Source organism: Sus scrofa, chromosome 6 (genome assembly GCF_054392235.1).
Source record: "Sus scrofa isolate SSC_HxYL_T2T_F1_AM1 chromosome 6, Sscrofa_HxYL_maternal_Yorkshire_Landrace_v2.0, whole genome shotgun sequence".
Classification (NCBI taxonomy): Eukaryota; Metazoa; Chordata; class Mammalia; order Artiodactyla; family Suidae; genus Sus; species Sus scrofa.
Genome location: NC_139388.1, coordinates 92863035 through 92876795, shown reverse-complemented (window position 1 = coordinate 92876795; position 13761 = coordinate 92863035).

Genomic DNA, 13761 nt, shown 5'->3' with positions numbered 1-13761 from the left:
TGTCCTAAATAAGTATGAGTATATTAGTTTCCCAGGGTTTCCATAACAAAGTACCACAGACTGGGTGGCTTAAAAAAGAGGTGTTTATTGTCTCACAGTTAGAAGACCAAAATCAGGAGTTCCCGTCGTGGCGCAGTGGTTAACGAATCCGACTAGGAACCATGAGGTTGCGGGTTCGATCCCTGCCTTGCTCAGTGGGTTAACGATCTGGTGTTGCTGTGAGCTGTGGTGTAGGTAGCAGACACGGCTCGGATCCTGCATTGCTGTGGCTGTGGTGTAGGCCAGCAGCTACAGCTCCGATTAGACCCCTAGCCTAGGAATCTCCATATGCCATGGGAGCAGCCCAAGAAATGGCAAAAAAAAAAAAAAAAAAAAAAAAAAAGACCAAAATCAAGGTGTTAGCAGGGCCATGGTCCCTCTGAAAACTATAGAAGAATCTTTCCTTGCCTCTTCCTAGGTTTGAGTGGTTTATTGGCAATCTCTGACACTCCTTGGCCTGCAGTTTTATCACTCTAGACTCTGCCTTCATCATCACATGGAGTTTTCCTTGTGTGTCTCTATTTTCACGTGACTGTCTTCTTATGAGGACACCAGTCATAGTGGATTAGGGGTCCAGCCTACTACAGTATGACCTCATCTTACCTAATTACATCTGCAAGGACCCCTCATTTCCAAAGAAACTCATGTTCTGAAGCATTGGGGGTAAGGACTTCAACGTATCTGTTTTGAGGGAACACAATCTAATTCATAACAGGCAGGAACTATGAGATAAGGATCATATCTAATCCCTGACCTTCTTACCTCCTCTCTCCCTGCAGGCACTGTCTTAGTTCGTTAGTCTTATAACTCTTCCTGACTGGACTCTAGTCTAGCTCCGCTATCACCAATTCTCCATGTGGCTGTCAGAGTCATCTTCCCTAAACATAAAGTTCATTTTGCTGCCTCCTCCTGAAGCTCTTTGAGATTTCAGGTAAAGATTTAGCACAAAAGAACTTTTGCTCCAGCTCCATCTTGTTTCTCTACTCTAAACCTTATATCGCAGACCAAAAAATTTTGTAGTTCCCCAATTGTATCATTCTGTTTGACAGCCCTAGATGAGTGCTATTCTTCTGCTTTGCATACACTTGCCACATGCCTCTGACACCCTCCCTACCCCTCTTCTGAGCTTCTTTGACACCCTGTGCACACACACCATAAACATGGGTATTACTAAACTTATTATTATTATTTTTTTGTGTGCTTTGTTGACAGAAGAGAATGCCCCTTGAGGGCTGAGACTGTTTTTGTATCCTCCACTGTTAGACATTAGTGTCATTTCAATTTTTTCACTATTATAAATAATACTGTGATGAATATCTCTATGTTTAAATAGTTTTTCAAATTTAAAATTATTTCCCCAGGCACAACTCAACAGCAAAAAGACAAACAACCCATTTTTTAAAAAGGACAAAATACTTGAGTAGATATTTTTTCCAAAGAAGATATAAATGGCCAATAAGCACAAGAAAAGATGCTCAACATCATTAGTCATTATGGAAATATAAATAAAAATACATACAATGAGATGTCCCTTTATATTCACTAGGATGGCCATAATAAGAAAAAAATAAGCATTAGGGCCCTATAGTTTTCAGAGGGACCATGGCCCTGCTAAAACCTTGATTTTTGTCTTCCAACCTCCAGAACTTTGAGACAGTAAACAATGGAGATGGAGAAATTGGAACATTGCTGGTGGGAATGTAAAATGGCACAGCCATTGTAGAAAATGGTTTAGTGGCACCTCAGAAAGGTAAACATGGAATTATTATATCACTCAGCAACTCCAATCTTAGGTATATACCTGAAAGGATCGAAACAAAATGTGGGCACTAATGTCCATAGCAGCACTATTCACAGTAACCAAAAGGTGGAAATGACCCAAATGTCCATCAGTGGGTGAATGGATAAACAAAATGTAGTATATCCACACAATGAAATATTACTCAACCATAAAAAGATATGAAGTACTGATACATATTACAGTGTGGGTGAGCCTAAGAAAATACGTTCAGTAAAAGAGCCAGACACAAAAAGGTACATACTATATGATTCCATCTGTATGAAATATCTAGAATAGATAATCTATAGGGACAGAGGACAGATTGATGGTTGTTAGGGGAGGAGAAGAGAATAGGAATTAACTCTCTAAAGAGTAAGGGCTTAATTTGGGGATGATGAAAATGTTTTGCAACCAGATAAGGTGGTAATTGCACAACATTGTAAATGTACTAAATATCCCTGACTTGAACACTTTAAAATGTTTAATTTTGAGTTATGTGAATTTCACCTATAAAATTAAAATAAAAAAAGAGTATAGTACTCATACATGTTATAATATGGATTAACCTTAAAAACAATATTCTGAGTGGAAGAAGCCAGTCACAGAAGATCATATAATGTATGATTCCATTTACATTAAATATCCGTAATAGGTAAGTTCATAGATACAGAAAGCAGATTAGTGGTCATCAGAGGCTGGGGCAGAGGGAAATGGGGAGTGACTACTGAATGGACATGAGGTTTCTTTTTGGAGTGATGAAATAACTAGATAGTGGTGATGGTTGCACAACATTGTGGTTGTGCTAAATGCTACTGAATTGCACACTTAAAAATGGTTAAAATGGTAAGTTTTATATTATGTGTACTTTAACACAATAAAAAATACTCAGAGAGATTTTTGGAGTGAAATCAGAGTCAAAGGATATGGTATTTTGCTGAATTTCTTCTTTTTTAAATGATTTTTTCCCCATGATAGCTGGTTTACAGTGTTCTGTCAATTTTCTACTGTACAGCAAAGTGACCCAATCACACATACGCATATACATTCTTTTTCTCACATTATCCTCCGTCATGCTCCATCATAAGTGATTAGATAGAGTTCCCAGTGCTATACAGCAGGATCTCATTGCTTATCCATTCCAAAGGCAATAGTTTGCATCTATTAACCCCAGATTCCTAGTCCGTCCTACTCCCTTTCCCTCCCCCTTGGCAACCACAAGTCTGTTCTCCAAGTCCATGAGTTTCTTTTCTGTGGAAAGGTTCATTTGTGTCATATATTAGATTCCAGATGCAAGTGATATCATATGGAATTTGTCTTTCTTCTTCTGACTTACTTCACTTAATACGAGTCTCTCGTTCCATCCATGTTGCTGCAAATGGCATCATTTTGTTCTTTTTATGGCTGAGTAGTATTCCATTGTGTATATATACCACATCTTCTCAGTCCATTCACTTGTCAATGGACATTTAGGTTGTTTCCATGTCTTGGCTATTGTGAATAGTGCTGCAATGAACATATGGATGCATGTGTCTTTTTCAAGGAAAGTTTTGTCTGGATATATGCCCAAGAGTGGATTGCTGGGTCATATGGTAGTTTTATATTTAATTTTCTGAGGTACCTCCATACGGTTTTCTGGAGTGGTTGTACCAATTTACATTCCCAACAACAGTGTAAGAGGGGTCTCTTTTCTCCACACCCTCTCCAACATTTGTTATTTGTGGACTTATTAATGATGGCCATTCTGACTGGTGTGAGGTAGTTTTGATTTGCATTTTTCTAATAATCAGTGATGCTGATATTTTGCTGAATTTCTATTGCCCATTGGCCACCCACTGTCCTCTAACCAACAGTATTTGAGAGCATCTGTATTGGTCTTCACTTGACTTGGGTATTTGCTCATTTGTTTGTTTACTGCCTATTTCCACAGCATGTGGAAGTTCCTTGGCCAGGGATCAAACCCATGCCACAACAGTAACAATGCCAGATCCTTTAACTGCTAGGCCACCAGGGAACTCCAGATACTGTGTTTAAAAAGCAAAAAATTGGAGTTCCTATCATGACTCAGTAGTAACAAACACGACTAGTATCCATGAGTTTGTGGTTTAAGTCCCTGGCCTCGATCAGTGGGTTAAGCATCTGACATTGCCATGAGCTGTGGTGTAGGTCACAGATGTGGCTTGGATTCTGTGTTGCTGTGCCTGTGGCATAGGCTGGCAGCTATAGCTCCGATTTGAGCCCTAGCCTGGGAACTTCCATGTACTGCAGGATTGGCCCTAAATGAAATAAAAGAAAAGCAAAAAACTTCACTAATTTTTCATAACACCATTCCTCTTCAGAGAAGTTCCTTGTGCCTCCAAGTATAGGCTAAATTGAACAGTGAATTGTTTAGAAATATAGCCAGAGTAAACAGAGTTTGGAGCTGGGAGAGACCTAGGAGCATCCAGACCACTGGCTCTCATCCTTATCAGACCAATATTTAGTACCAACTTTACTATCCTGAAATAAAATTCACAGATTACCTACCTAAAGTCAATATGCTTTGCTTTAGACAATGTGGACTTTGGAGTAATTTTCCTGGGTTCAAATTCCTGCTCTGCTGCTTCTTAGCTGTGTGTACTAGGGTACTATTCTGTGCCTCAGTTTTTTCATCTATAAAATGGGACCAATGACAGTGTATATACCTCATAAGATTATTTAAGGACTAAATTAGTATGTACATATATATGATATTATAATATGCTTAGGATTACAATTTCCTACCTCTTAAAAGAAGGGAAAAAAGAAAGTAATTAATAATAAAGTATATTTTAAATTTGTAAATACCTAGGCATGATTATCCTGGAAGAGACAAATAGATGTTTACACCTACACATCGAATCACCCTGGAGGCCACCCTAGAGGCCACAGCTATAAATGTCGACTGATGGGGGTGTGCTGCACTTCAAAAACTATGAGCATTGCTATTGGTGACACGCTCTTCCAAAATCAATTCTCTAACAGATCAAATCCCTTGATTTTCATTTGAGTTGCATTCCTGGGAAGTATTTTTAAAAACCATGCTTGGGAGTTCCCGTCGTGGCGCAGTGGTTAACGAATCCGACTAGGAACCATGAGGTTTCGGGTTCGGTCCCTGCCCTTGCTCAGTGGGTTGGGGATCCGGCGTTGCCGTGAGCTGTGGTGTAGGTTGCAGACGCGGCTCGGATCCCGCGTTGCTGTGGCTCTGGTGTAGGCCGGTGGCTACAGCTCCGATTCAACCCCTAACCTGGGAACCTCCATATGCCGTGGGAGCGGCCCAAAGAAATAGCAAAAAAGACAAAAAAAAAAAAAAAAAAAAAAAAACAAAGAAAAAACACAAACAAAACAAAACAAAACAAAAAAACCATGCTTGTATGTAGAATGGATGTAGATTCTAAGGATCTGATAATTGTACAGGTTTTTCATCTTTATATATATACACAGCGGGGCATTTGACAGTGGAACTTGGGACCACTCTTGATTGTATGAGATATTCTACATATTCTCAAATGCTAGAACACCTGGCCCCCTCCTCTAAATGTCAACATTTTATTTTTATTTTTTGCTTTTTAGGGCTGCACCTGCAGCATGTGGAAGTTCCCAGGCTAGGGGTCGAATCAGAGCTGCAGCTGCTGGCCTACGCCACAGCCACAGCAACACAGGATCTGAGCCTCTACTGCGACCTACACCACAGCTCATGGCATTGCTTGATCCTTAACCCACTGACTGAGGCCAGGGATTGAACCTGCATCCTCATGGATACCAGCTGGGTCTGTAACCCTCTGAGCCACAATGGGAACTCCCTAAATGTCAACATTCTGTAATGAGTATTTCTCCACTGAGAACCACTGAGGCTCTTCCAACCATCTCCTTTTCCAGACCTGGTTACTGCGGCTTAGAGAGGGAATTTAAAATAGACACATTTTGCAGTTTCTGCTGTGGCACAATGGGGTTGGCAGCATCTTGGGGATGCCGGGACACAGGATCCCTGGCCTGACACAGTGGGTTAAGGATCTGACCTTGCCACAGCTGGCCTCAGGCTGCAACTGCGGCTCGGACCTGATCCCTGGTCCAGGAACTCCATATGCTGCAGGGTGGCTGAAAAAGAAAAAAATGAAATAGCCACATTTTACCCTGACTGTTCGTTCACCCCATCCCCATCTTTAGCCACGTGACCTTGGTGGGAGATGATTTGTCAGTAAGCAGGACTTCCCCTTGGCCACATTTATCCACTTTATTCCTTTCTTTGGCTACACACCACCTTTCTTCCCTAACTTTCTCCCTCCTTCTTCCCCAACACCCAAGCCATTCGCAAGTCCTATTGGTGTACCTTCAATATGTGCCTTTTCCTGGTGCCTTGCTACAACCTATTCTCATAGCGGTCAAAGGAGCTTTTGAAAAAAATCACATCTGCTTCAACTGCCCCAGAGGCTTCTTAAGACACCGGGAATAAAATTCAACTTTCTCTCCCTGCCCTGCAAAGCCTTCCATGATCTGGCCTCGTCTCTTTCCCTCCTAACTATGCTCCAGTCACCTGGCCTCACACACCTGCCACCGTCTTTACACCTGCTGTTCCTTCTATCTTCTCTTCTGCTGGATCTTTGGAGAGCTGATCTCTTATCCTCCATGTCTATGTATTGTATTTTTTTAAAGTATTTTTTTCTTTTTAGGGCTGCATCTGTGGCATATGAAACTTCCTAGGCTAGGGGTTGAATTGGAGCTGTAGCTGCTGGCCCATATATACCACAGCCACAAAAACACCAGATCTTTCAACCCGCTGAGCAGGGCCAGGGATTGAATCCATATCCTCATGGATACTAGTTGGGTTCGTCACTGCTGGGCCATGATGGGAAATCCTATTCTATTTTTTTAAATTAAAGTGTAGTTGATTTACAATGTTGTGTCAATTTCTGCCGTACAGCAAAGTGACTCAGTATATATACATATGTATACACACACACACACACACACACACACACACACAATACTTCTTTTTTTAATATTCTTTTCCATCATGGTCTATCACAGGGGATTGGATATTGTTCCTTGTTGTTTACCCTTTTTTTTTTTTTTTTTTTGGCTTTTTGCTTTTTAGGGCTGGCATGTAGAGGTTCCCAGGCCAGGGGTCTAATTGGAGCTGTAGCTTCCAGCCTATGCCACAGCCACAGCTATGCCAGATCTGAGCCGTGTCTGTGACTTACACCACAGAGGATGGCAATGCTGGATCCTTAACCCGCTGATCAAGGCCAGGGATCAAACCTGCAACCTCATGGTTCCTAGTCCTATTCGTTTCCATTGAGCCACGACAGGAACTCCTGTTTATCCATTCTAAATGTAATAGTTTGCACTTACTAACCCCAAACTCCCAGGCCATCCCACTCCCTCCCCCCTCCCCCTTGTCAACCACAAGTCTATTCTCTTTGTCTGAGTCTATTTCTATTGTGTAGATAGGTTCATTTGTGCTGTAGTTTAGATTCCACATATAAGATCCTACATATGAGGTATTTGTCTTTCTCTTTCTGACTTACTTTACTTAGTATGGTAATCTCTAGTTGCAACCATGTTTCTGTGAATGGCATTATTTTGTCCTTTTTGCGGCCCAGTAATATTCCATTGTGTATGTGTACCACGTCTTTTTAATCCATTCCTCTGTCAATGGACATTTAGTCCTTCATGTCTATTTAAATGTCAGCTCCTTAGAAGTCATCCTTGGTCACCTTACCTATAATAACCTCGTGCTCCATCACTTTCTATCCCCTTTCTCTCATTTTTGCAGGACATAGCATGTTTTGAAGTGGTAGAGTTTATTTGCCAGCTTGTTTATTGTCTTGGTTCCTTTCTAGACTGTAAGTTTCACTGGGATGGAGACTTCATTAACCTCATTCTCCACGGGATCCCAGGGCCTAGCACAGTGTCTGCAAGTGCTGATCAGTAATTTTTGATTGAGTAAACAATGGCCTAACACATAACTCAGAATAGACCAATCCGAATCCTTCTCTGTGAATTTTGCAACTTGACTCAGAAAGAAGTTCCTTTTTTTTTTTTTTTTTTTTTTTCCCCTTTTAAGGCCTGGGCCTCAGGATATAAAGCTCAGAAAGTACACACTGCTAAATGTTCTGCCTTTTGGACCAAAGAATGACAAAAAAAAAAAAAAAATCAATCAGTGGGATGTTTAGAGAAAGAGAGAGAAGAATGAGATATGTGTATGGAGAACCAGAGACAAGAGAGACGAAGATGAAGAGAGCATTTTTGCAGCAGTGGTAGGGGGGCCCCTGATGTTCCTGGGGTCCAGCTGCTAACCTGGTCTCTGTGTGTGTATATACTGTGCATGTTCTGCTTGTTAAAAATCAGTTTCACGAGTTCCTGTGGTGGCGCAGTGGTTAACGAATCCGACTAGGAACCATGAGGTTGCGGGTTCGGTCCCTGCCCTTGCTCAGTGGGTTAACGATCCGGCGTTGCCATGAGCTGTGGTGTAGGTTGCAGACGCGGCTCGGATCCCGTGTTGCTGTGGCTCTGGCGTAGGCCGGCAGCTACAGCTCCGATTCGACCCCTAGCCTGGGAACCTCCATATGCCGTGGAAGCGGCCCAAGAAATAGCAAAAAGACAAAAAAAAAAAAATCAGTTTCATTGAGGTAAAATTTACATGCAACAAAAATCACTGATTTTAAGCACACAATTTGATGAACGTAAACCTGTATGCAATCATGTAATTATGATCACAATCAAGATATAGAGCATTTCCTTCAATCCCCAAAAGCATCACCTATGGAACTTGAGTTACACCTGATACTCCATGATTCTTTTTGTGAAAAACAGCTTTGTTGGGGTACAGCTGATATACAAAAAACTGTATGGTTTTTTTTTTTTTTTTTTTTTTTTTTTTTAGGGCCATACCCAAGGCATATTGGAGGTTCCCAGGCTAGGGGTCCAATTGGAGCTGCAGCCACCGGCCTACGCCACAGCCAGAGCAACACTGGATCAGAGCCACATCTGCAACCTACTCCACAGCTCACAGCAACGCCGGATTCTTAACCTGCTGAGCCAGGTCAAGGATCGAACCCTCATCCTCATGGATACTAGTCGGGTTTGTAACCCACTGAGCCACAACAGGAATTCCCTGTACTCCTTTTTTGTCTGGCTTTTTTCATTCAGCAATTTTTTTTTTTTTTTTAGATTCATCTATGTCGTTGCAAGTATCAACAGTTAATTATTTTGTTTTCTTTTTTTTTTTTTTTTACTGCTGAGTAGTATTCCACTGGATGGATATGCCCCAATTTGTTGGACATTTGTGTTGTTTCCCATTCAAGATTATTACAAATAAAGTTGCTATTCTTGTACAAGTATTCATATGGTTGTAATATTTCTTTCTCTCTTTAGTAAATACCTAGGAGTGGAATGGCTGGGTCATGTGTTACCCTTAAGTTATTCTCTTTTTTTAAAAATCTCACTTAGTATGATAAACTCTAGGTCCATCCATGCTGCTGCAAATGGAATGCATTAAAAAAACTTCATTCTTTTTAATGGCTGAGTAATATTCCGTTGTGTGTGTGTGTGTGCGTGTGTATAAAATTATATATATACCATATCTTCTTTATCTATTCATCTATTGATGGACATTTCAGTTGTTTCCATGCCTTGGCTATTGTAAATATTGTAAATGAACACAGAGGTGCATGTATCTTTTCAAATTATAGTTTTGTCTGGGTATTTGCCCAAGAGTGGGTTGCTGGATCATATGGTAACACTATTTTTAGTTGTTTGAGGAAATTCCATCCTGTTTTCCATAGCGGCTGTACCACCTTAAGTTATTCTTAATATATTTCCCTTTTTGGCTTAAACCAATCAATTTAGATTGGTCAAGGCCCCTTAACTGGATAAGGACTCAGTTCCCTTCTTTTTGAGTGCCTCCAAGCTGCCCTGGGCCTGTGTGAGCCGAGGTGCAGCGGCAGGCTGAGGGCACACCTTGTTTTCCTGAGCACATCTCAATGGAGAAGCATTGTTGGCTTACATAAGCACACGGATCTCTTGCCTCCTGCTAGAGTCTAAAATCATGAAATCTTTTCCAGGTGTGCTCTTGCTGCCTCTGGACTGGAATGTTAAGTGCTGGTGGAGTTGTTTGGCTTAACAGTCTGATCAAAATGTGTCTGTGGATGGACAAGGTCAGTGACTGACTCTGGGGAAGGAGAGCCTTAGATGAAAAGACAGTGTGAGGTTGAAATAATGCCATTTGAAGCAACGTGGATGGACTTAGAAATTATCATCTAAGTGAAGTAAGCCAAAGAGAGAAAGACATATCATATGATATCACTCATATGTGAAATCTAAAAAAAATAATGGTACAGGAGTTCCCTTCGTTGCACAGCAGAAATGAATCTGATTAGTATCCATGAGGATTCAGGTTCAATCCCTGGGCTTGCTCAGTGGGTTAAGGATCTGGCCTTGCCATGAGCTGTGGTATAGGTCATAGATGTGGCTCCAACCTGGTTTTGCTGTGGCTGTGGTGTAGCCAGTGGCTACAGCTCCGATTCGACCCCTGGCCTGGGAGTCTCCATATGCCTCGGGTGTGGCCCTTAAAAGCAAATAAAATAAATAAGGCATTTGGGACTAACAGATACACATTACTATAACATAAAGTAGATAATCAATAAGGACCTACGGCAAAGCACAGGGAAATATACTTATTTTGTAATAACCAATAATGTAAAAGAATCTGAAAGAAACATATGTAAAACTGAATCACTTTGTTGTACACCTGAAACTAACACAACACTGTAAATCAACCATACTTCAATGCAAACATTATTATTATTATTATTTTTTTTTGTCTTTTTGCCATTTCTTGGGCCGCTCCCACGGTATATGGAGGTTCCCAGGCTAGGGGTCGAATCGGAGCTGTAGCCACTGGCCTACACAGCCGCGTCTGCAACCTACACCACAGCTCACGGCAACGCCGGATCGTTAACCCACTGAGCAAGGGCAGGTACCAAACCCAGAACCTCATGGTTCCTAGTCGGATTCGTTAACCACTGCGCCACGCCGGGAACTCCCAAATATTTTTTAAGTAAAATAAAATTTTAAAAAGGGAAAAAAAAAAGAAAAAAGAAAAGACAGTGTGAGGAACAAGAAGCTGTAGGGATGAGCTGAGAACGAGGTTTGTGCATTCAGAGCAGCTTAAAGACAGTGTCTCCGGGGAACATGCTTTTACTTTTGAGTTTATTTCTGAAAAAGAAATGCCTTCAGCTGGTTCAAGATTCAACAGCTAGGGTGTGTCTACAGCACTGGGAAAAGTCATTCTCTTACCCAGTGCCCACTTCCTCTTCCCGGAGGCAACCACAACTCCCCCAACCCCTGGTTCCTTGCTTATTCTTCCAGAGATTTGCACATGCTAAAATTTGCATACGCAAGTACACGTGTATAGCTTGTGTGTGCAGCACTTTTACACAAGTGCTAGCAGGCTAAGCACATTGCTGTACACTTTGATTTTTTTCAGTTTACTTTTTTTTTTTTTTAATCTTTTTAGGGCTGCACCCACAGCATATGGAAGTTCCCAGGCTAGGCGTCCAATCGGAACGGCAGCTGCCGGCCTACGCCGCAGCCACAGCAAGGCCAGATCCGAGCTGAGTCTGAGAACTTCACGGCAGCTCACGGCAATGCCAGGTCCTAAACCCACTGAGCAGGGCCAGAAATCGAACCCAAATCCGCGCGAATACTAGTCAGGTTCGTCATCACTGAGCCACAAGGGGAACTCCGAAAGGCAGCATTTCTGAGCACTTGCTATGCCCAAGGGTTCATAAAAGCAGTGGTTCTTCAACTTTGGTGTCTTGGAGAATTACCAGGGGAGCTAATTAAAAGTGAGGCTAAGCAGGCTCCCCCTTCTTCCACTGCCCTAGAAATTCTGATTCATTGGAGCTGGCAGTAGCACAGAATTTCATAAAGGTGGTCCTCAAACTAAGCTTTGAGGAGAACCATGCTCTGCAGAGGGAAAAGAACTTTCCACCGAAGGAATCACTGAAGAGCTCATTAATTCAAATTATTAAAATAATTTCATTCTTGTATTTTTAAACCTGAGAAGAATTCATGAATGAGAAAATGATTTTTCCAAACAGCTCAGGAGGAGGCTATGCCGTCTCCCCACCCCTGCTTCCCAGTTCTCTCTCCTTAGAGACAACAGTTTCTTGCCAGTCATTATTTTTGCAGACTTCAAGTCCCTACCACCCAGCAGGGAGTGACTGAGGAAGTCGTTCCTAGTTAGAGGCAGGGCAGTGGGTTGAGAAGGACAACAGACTTGGACTTGGATATCCTGGGTCAAATCAGCAACTCCCTCTGTGCCAGGCTCCGAGCTCAGGATTTTATGTGCACTATCTCAGTTAATCTTAAAATGACCCATTGTACACACACCAAAACCAAGGCTGGGAGTTTGAATTATTTCCTGGGGTGGGAGTGGCGGAGCCTCACACAGTTAAGGGAATGGAATCAGGATTTTGAATTCAGGTCTAAAATCCTTGCTTTTATTATTTGTTTATTTTTGTCTTTCTAAGGCCACACATGCGGCACATGGAAGTTCCCAGGCTAGGGGTCGAATCGGAGCTGCAGCTGCCGGCCTACGCCACAAATGTGGGATCCCAGCCACATCTGCAACCTACACCACAGCTCACGGCAGTTCCGGATCCTTAACCCACTGAGCGAAGCCAGAGATGGAACCCTCATCCTCATGGATACTAGTCAGGTTCGTCACCACTGAGCTACAACGGGAACTCCTTAAAACCCTTGCTTTTAAATACTCTGTTTGTAGGAACCACCGCTTAGTCACTGGGCAGTTGAGGAAAAGCTCTTCACACCCCCAGCCTCTTGGGCCTCCAGAGCACTTGATGGAAACCACTCCTGCAACCACTCCTTCATCGTCTTCCCACCTCGTGAGCTCTGTAAGGACACGACGCCTCTTGTTCTCCACTGTCCACATAGCACCTGCGGTCTGGGAGGATGACGGTTGCCCAAAAAAGGACGCTTGAGGTGGGGTTTGGGTAGAAAATCCAGGACAGGTTGATTCCCATAAGTGCAATTCCTCAGATCACTAATTTTTTTTAGAATTGTTTTCTTTTTCTTTTCTTTTTTTTCTTACGGCTGCACCCGTGGCATATGGAGGTTCCCAGGCTAGGGGTCAAATGGGAGCTACAGCTGCCGGCCTATGCCCCAGCCTCAGCAAGGCGGAATCTGAGCCTCGTCTGCGACCTACACCATAGCTCATGGCAATGCCAGATCCCCGACCCCCTGAGTGAGGCCAGGGATCAAACCTGCATCCTTACGGATGCTAGTCGGATTCAATTCTGCTTCGCCGCAATAGCAACGCCCTAGAATTCTTTTCACTTTTAATATGTGTTTCCTAATTATAGACTGATGTATACTCAATACAGATAGGAAAATAATACTAAAAAATCTGAATACCCCTAATTGCATATGGGATTGGCATATGCACATTGTGCTATGTGGAATGACTGGCCAGTGGGGACCTGAGGTAAAGCACAGGGAACACTACCCAATACTCTGTGATAATCTGTGTGGGAAAAGAATCTGAAAAAGAATGGCTGTGTGTATATGTATACCTGAATCACTTTGTCGTACAGCACAAATTATCGCAACATTATAAATCAACTATACTCCAATAAAACTTTAAAAATGAAAAGAAAATCTGAATACCCATAATTATATCACCAGCAAAAAACACTATTGACCTTTCTCATTTTGTCTGTGTACTATACACACATATATATGTGTGTGTATAATATATATAATAGGTACATATTATTATTATTATTTTTTTCTTTTTAGGGCCGCACCTGAGGCATATGGAGGTTCCCAGGCTAGGGGCCTAATTGGAGCTGTTGCTGCCAGCCTTCACCAGGGCCACAGCAATGCCAGATCCAAGCTAT